This window comes from Micromys minutus (genome assembly GCF_963924665.1).
Source record: "Micromys minutus genome assembly, contig: SUPER_22_unloc_1, whole genome shotgun sequence".
NCBI lineage: Eukaryota > Metazoa > Chordata > Mammalia > Rodentia > Muridae > Micromys > Micromys minutus.
In genome coordinates, this window is record NW_027667990.1 from 175,469 (window position 1) to 181,887 (window position 6,419).

The 6,419-nt window shown below is 44.4% G+C and overlaps 1 pseudogene across 1 annotated transcript; it reads left to right on the forward strand.

The window, feature by feature from the left end:
* The first annotated feature begins 2,680 nt into the window (after positions 1–2,680).
* On the forward strand, positions 2,681–6,207 carry LOC308435363 (cyclin-dependent kinase 4-like; annotated as a pseudogene). The gene is made up of 2 exons: positions 2,681–2,774; positions 5,387–6,207. The product of its transcript is annotated as a cyclin-dependent kinase 4-like (transcript).
* The last annotated feature ends 212 nt before the right edge of the window (positions 6,208–6,419 follow it).

Genomic DNA, 6,419 nt, shown 5'->3' on the forward strand with positions numbered 1-6,419 from the left:
AGATAGTCTCCATGATTCTAAAGCAATCCACAGACAACAGTGTAAGGCATCTGGTGGTTCACATTTCAGTCAAAGTTATTAAAATGTGGCTTTCTAGTCATGAGGAGTGGGACCAGGTGCATATTGCCTCACTCCAATTTTTGATTACCACTCATAATCTAAGACTCTCCCTTAAAGAGTTCTGTCAAGCATCAGAAAAACGTCTTTCTGTGTGTGCTGTATGTCGAATTACAGCAAAGAGTAGATTTCAGAGACTCTTAAAACCCATCCACTAATGTCCTGCCAGGAAATACCAATCATATTGAGAGGCAAACATTGTGCCACCATTTCACTGACATAAAATTAGTGAGCAACATAATTGGTGAAACATGGGTGAAGAACAAGGAAAGAAAGCACTCAGTAACTGGTGGATACCCAGATTTGTCACATTTAAGAAATAACCAATGACATGAACCACCATAACATCTGCACATAACCCTTTTCCAAACCCCAATCTGTAGAGGAGTTCAAGGTTTACACATTGAAATAAATGGCTACTTGATACTTGATGGTGGCAACCAGATAAGGGAGAGGGCCATACTGCATTTACCAGACTTTCATGCTACAGATGTTTGGGATGTTGCAGATGAGGTTTCTTGACTCATTGATGGTGGCTTCCGGTCTGGCAGATAGGGGCTATTTGTTGGCCTGCCAGGTAGCCACATTCGGCAACTTCTTGTGGGAAAGCCCCATGATCTGCAAAAGAGAAGCGAGAGGATGGAATACAATGGGATGAGAAGGACAGAGTTCCCAGTACCTTAGTCATGATTCTGCCCATTGCTTCCTGACATCCTGCCACTGTACTGAGTCTCTGGAGAGAAGAAGTATATGCAGACCAAAGGAAGTTCTCTAGCAATAACCACAGAGGTTCAGTTCTCAGAAGGAGAGGACAGCAGTGAGTTTGTGAATATGGAAGAACATTATAGGATGTTCCCATGTTTCTAGACATGTAGGTCAATTCTAGGTTAATGCCATTCAGAAAAGATTTAGAAAACTGTGGATGGAAGCCCAGAATATTCTTTCTGTGCAGATGAGTGATAATAAAATCTGAGAGAAATAGAAATGACTCTATCCTGTGGCTCCATCATGTACTGCCTCTAGGCATTAGAGAAGTCTAGCTGGTCAATGCACTGCATTAGTCAGTTTCATGTGTGACCACACTAAACACCATCTATGGAAAAGTAAGCTGGAATCTAGAAGACAATCATAGTGAGAAAACTTTTTGTAAGTGATCTGCAAACTGACAAGTGAGCATCAAGTGTTCAAGAGAAGCATTCATCCCACATGCTGTTTGAAGAATGAAGAGAAGTAGGCCGTCACAGAAGATCCTGAAGAGTCTCCTCATGGTGCATGACACCCAGTGATCCCTCAGGCCCTATCAGCACTTCAGAGCTCTAGTCATCCTAGAAATACTACTTACTTGGGCCGGGAATGAAGAAATGTTGGGACGTAGGTTAAGATGAAGCCATGGTGAGAAAGCCACATGGCACCTGTCCTTCCTCACCAGGTCTCTCCTTTCACGTGTAAACACTGTCTTCCCTGAGGAAGACAGGTTGGAAAATGGGAAACTCATATTTTCAGACATTGAACTAGATTTTGGGGTCAACAGTATTAGCTATAAAGCCAGTTCAAATTCAGATTTCAAGTGGTTGTGACTTCACTGAGAGAGCAGGTACAGACTTTCAGTTCAGACTGTCCTTGGCAGTAACAAACAGGGAAGGACATTGGTGCAGAGTATCAGCAATTTGGCTCCAGCCTGTGTTGCTTTGGTCAGGGATCCTCTTGACCCTTGAATGCTGTACTGAATGTCAGGATCTTATCTGGAGATGTCTGAAAAGACAGCATTGATAGAAGGTCTAAGCATACGTGATTTAGGCAGCTCAACCTACCTGTACCACACAGTCGCTTATTTCCATAGTTAATAAAGTCAGGGAGAGTAAGTTGTTGTGCTCAAGGGGACTGAGAGTCTGCATGGGAAATAAATAAACCAAAGGCTGATGAACAGCCAAGGTCTAGGTTTACCTCTGGTGACAGTTTTTATCTACACCCTTACCTGCTTAGAAGCTCAACATGAATATGTGAAAAAGGCGGAACCACATGCAGGAACACAGCATCCTTACATTTTCCCTCTGTCAGGATGGCCTCCTCGTCTTCTGACTTTCCCATCACCAGGACAAGAGGAGTGCACAGTTCATGCTTTTGGCTTGTTGTGACAGTCAACTCTCCCAGGGCCTGTGATCTGTGTAGAGAACACAATTTCACCAAGAGATGAAATACAGTAAATCCCTTTAGGGTGTGCACAGTATCACAAACACTCCTCAGTTCCACGTGTTCATGATGGCTGAGTGCCACATGGTTGCTCTCAATGTCCTCAGTTTCATGCCTTCTTTCTCTGCAGGCTCAGCCAATCAGAGCTGTCTTCTCAGGGACACTGTTTCCCAACCACCAGGACTAGGATGCTAACTCCATTTTCATTACTGTTCTTACCTCTTTTGATATGGACTTACCTCACCACCTTCATCTTCCTGAATGCAATGGGCTCTGTCAGTCTGTCAGCCCCTCGGACAAGGCATGTGTATCACACTGATGATCCTGGGATCTAGCATGTAGAGAAATCCTTGCACCTCACTCTGGTTATTGAATGGCAACTGACAAAAGAAGAGATCACACCACTTCAAATAGTCTAGAAGCTGGGAACACATCTCAGAGCCAGTCTTCACCTTTGCTCCTTGTGGGTAAGAATGAAGTCAGACCTGTGAAATGAAAATGGCTTCCATGGTGCTAGAGGAAGATTGGAGTAGGCACAGTCCAGGAAGTAACTCAACAGGTTGCAAGGCAAGAACTGAGAGCCTATCTCTGCTAGACATCTCACACTTAGGAAAGAATTGCTAGGAAATGCAGTGACAGATGTCAGGGTTTCACCCACTGACTCATCTGTAGAGGTCCTTCTCTATTGTCCAAATTTTAAAGACTGAGAAGGAGGGCTGGGTGAGTGTCAGGGAGATAACAGTCCTGTCACTAGGAAAACACCAGCTTGCAATGAAAAACTGAAGAAAAGATCAGGAGATGCACCATGTAGCTTCCAGATTGGCCTCACATTAATTTTTGCATACAGCCTTCCACTGTCACAGGTATATCATCCTTTCTGCCTCCTCAGTGCCAGGAGCTAATTGTAGGGCCAAGTCTCCTCTATGGATACAAAGCAATCATTACCTGAGTTTCAATGGCAGAAAAACCTTGTCAGCGGGTACTCCACTAAGATATGGAATTCTGCGTGAGATGGTGACATCACTGCAGCTTGAAGTGAAGGGGAACATGTCCATCCACACTTTCATCTCTAGGTTCACTCATACAAGCATTAGATTTCTCAGGAGCTTCTGTTGTCTGTGGGAAACATATCCTAATACCATGTCAGCACAGGAAGGAAATGTCTTCCTCTTGATGGAAAGAACAAATGGGGGAAGGAAGAGAAACAAGGGCCAGCTTATGTGTTCTATGAGAATGAGAGTTGCTTGTTCTTGGGGTACAGAAATTGAAGGACTGTGTATCAGATGGTTTGGGCAGCTATCAAAGAGGCCCTGTTCTTGTATGTCATTTCTTATATACCTGTTGTTTTACTGTTTTAGCATGCAGAACAAAAGTGTAGAAATCCAGTCCTTTGTTTATCTATAGATGCTGGTGTCAAGGCTTGGGAGATGTTCCACACTGGTATCACAACCACAGAGTTCGGGCCCTTGGTGTTCCTCTGAACTGCAGGGAGACTTTGAGGTGGCCCATTAGAGACTTGATCATTGTTCCTCTTCCAGGCACCAGATCAACACTATAGATTCCATTTGGACACTTGTCCCTGTGTAAAACATCCTTCCTTATTTTCTGCATAACTTGCTCAGGTAGCAGAATTTCAGTTTGTATTTCCAGTTCAGTGTTGTTATTTTGAGATGTGATCCTTAGCAACAATGAACCACAGCCCTCATAGTCAGGAATCCATGACCATCCTGGACTCACATGAACAAGCTTCTGTAGCACAGCACCATCATCTGCAGAGGAGACACTGAAGGAGAGAGAGGCATTGGATGTGAGGTGACTTAAACACAGGACACATTGGACAGTGGCAGGATCATCCCTATTGAGAATATACTACTGAATGTGACTTTCCTTGGAAGATTACAACTAGGATAACTGCCAAAGGGCTCAGGAGAACAGGGAACTGGGACAAGTTCAGAGATGAGAGAAGCAATGGACCCTTTACCTTTTCCAGAATGACTAAAAACTGCACATGAGACAGCCAGTGACTACTAAAAATTGTCAAGTCCATTGACTACTGGATGTCAGCATGTTGTGTGTCTGAAACCTAAAGGAACACCCGGGACTTTAGGATGGAGAGAGGAGAGTTCAGTTGTGCCAATGGTCTTTGTCTCATGCAGACTCTGGGATATAGAGAGTCCAGACCCTCTATTCCCTGTCTGAATTTGGTTCAGGATGACTCTAATGACCACCATGTGCAGATAAAGACAGCAGCAACAAGTCCTAGAACTGAAACAAATGGAGAATAGAATTGATTGGGGGAGGGAAAGTGGCTGAGCCTCCTAATAGATGCATGAGTTAAAACTTGAAAGGAGACAAGTTCAAGTTCTTCATTGTTCCAAGAGTGAGGAGGAGCTCACACCCTGAAGTGCCTGGCATGCATGCCAGTAAGGGACTGCCTCTGTCCCTCTGGGTTGGATACTTTTCTGACAATTTGGTCAAATTTAAGTCATACATTGTTTATTTTAAATTATGCCCTATTCATTTTCTCGACTCCACCTGATGTACATTTTCCTCATTATTTACTGAATGTAAGTGTTTAGGAAAGTATGGATTGGAGCTTAGCTGGGAGTAGGAAACAGGACACAGAAATCATAAAGAAGCCAATAGAGAGCACCCTTCACGGCCTCTATTGTTGTTTCTGTTACTAAATTTCTACCTTCAGTTACTATACTTGACTTCCCTCAGGATGGTTGTATGCATGAGTTTTAAGTTAAAAACCTTTCCCCACAGCCAAACACACCCCACTGTTCTCTCTCTTTCTTTCAGCAATGTAGAGGGAAAGGCTTTGATAAACACCTTTTGAATTGTAGCTCCAGCTGAGGGCAGTCTTATCACAGAAGTCTCATGGGAGCTTCCTACATTATTAAAAAAAAAATCTCAGCTGGGTACAAAGCCTCAGGTACTGGCTCCCAGGCCCAGATAAAAGCACACCTTCATTGCCCTTGGCCAAGCTTAAGATCCCCTTCTACATGAATGGCGACCATTTGATATGTACCCATGTCTGGTGTTGGTGCTTATGGGATGGTACACTAAGCCTGAGATCCCCACAGTGGCCACTGTGTGGCCTTCAAGTATTTGAGAGTTCCTAATGGAACAGCAGCTGGGAAAGTCCTTTCTCTCAGCACCGTTCATGAGGCAGCCTTGTTAAAGATGATGAAGATCTTTGAACATCCCAGTGTTGCATGGCTGACTGATATCTGTGCTACTTCCTGAACTGATGGGGACATCAAGTTCATCCTAGCATTTGAACATATATACCAGGACATGAGGACATACCTGCACAAAGCAATGCCACTATGCTTGCCATTTGAGACCTTTAGATCTGATGCACCAGTTTCTAAGTAGCCTCCATTATATTCATGCAAACTGCATTGTTCACTTGGACCCGAAGCCAGAGAACATTCTAGTGATAAGTAATGGGACAGTCAAGATGGCTGACTTTGGCCTAGCCAGAATGTTCAGCTTCCAGATGGCCCTCGTGTCTGTGGATGTTATCCTCTGGTGCTGGGCTCATGAAGTTCTGCCGTCTACTTATGCAACACCTGTAGGCATGTATCATCAGAGAGATGTTTCAACAGAAGCCTCTCTTCTGTGGAAATTAAAGCTGACCAGTTGGGCAAAGTCTTTGAACTTATTTGATATCCTCAAGAAGAAGACTGGCCTCCAGAGGTATCTTTTCCTCAAGGAGCCTTTGCCCCGAGAGAGGCTTGTCCAGAACAGTCAGGGGTGCCAGACCTGGAGGAATCTGGAGGACAGCTGCTGCTGGAAAATTTGACCTTTAACCCACAGAAGCAAGTCTGTGCCTTCCGAGGCATCCCTGCAGCACCAAGACCTGCACAAGGAGGAAAGCGACTGGAGTGAGAAGAGGGGCTGCCTGCCTCAGTTTCCAGACACTCGGTGGGAGGACCTGGATGAAGTGGCAGGCTCTGCCTACTCCTGAGGCCGTGCAGAGTCCTCCAGCTTTTTACAGAGATCATTTTCAGCCTTAAATGACAATCCCTCACTTCTCCTTATAGGTTTACCCCCCGGTACCTCCCTTTTTTCTACACTAAATGTCAAGTGTATTTGTTTTC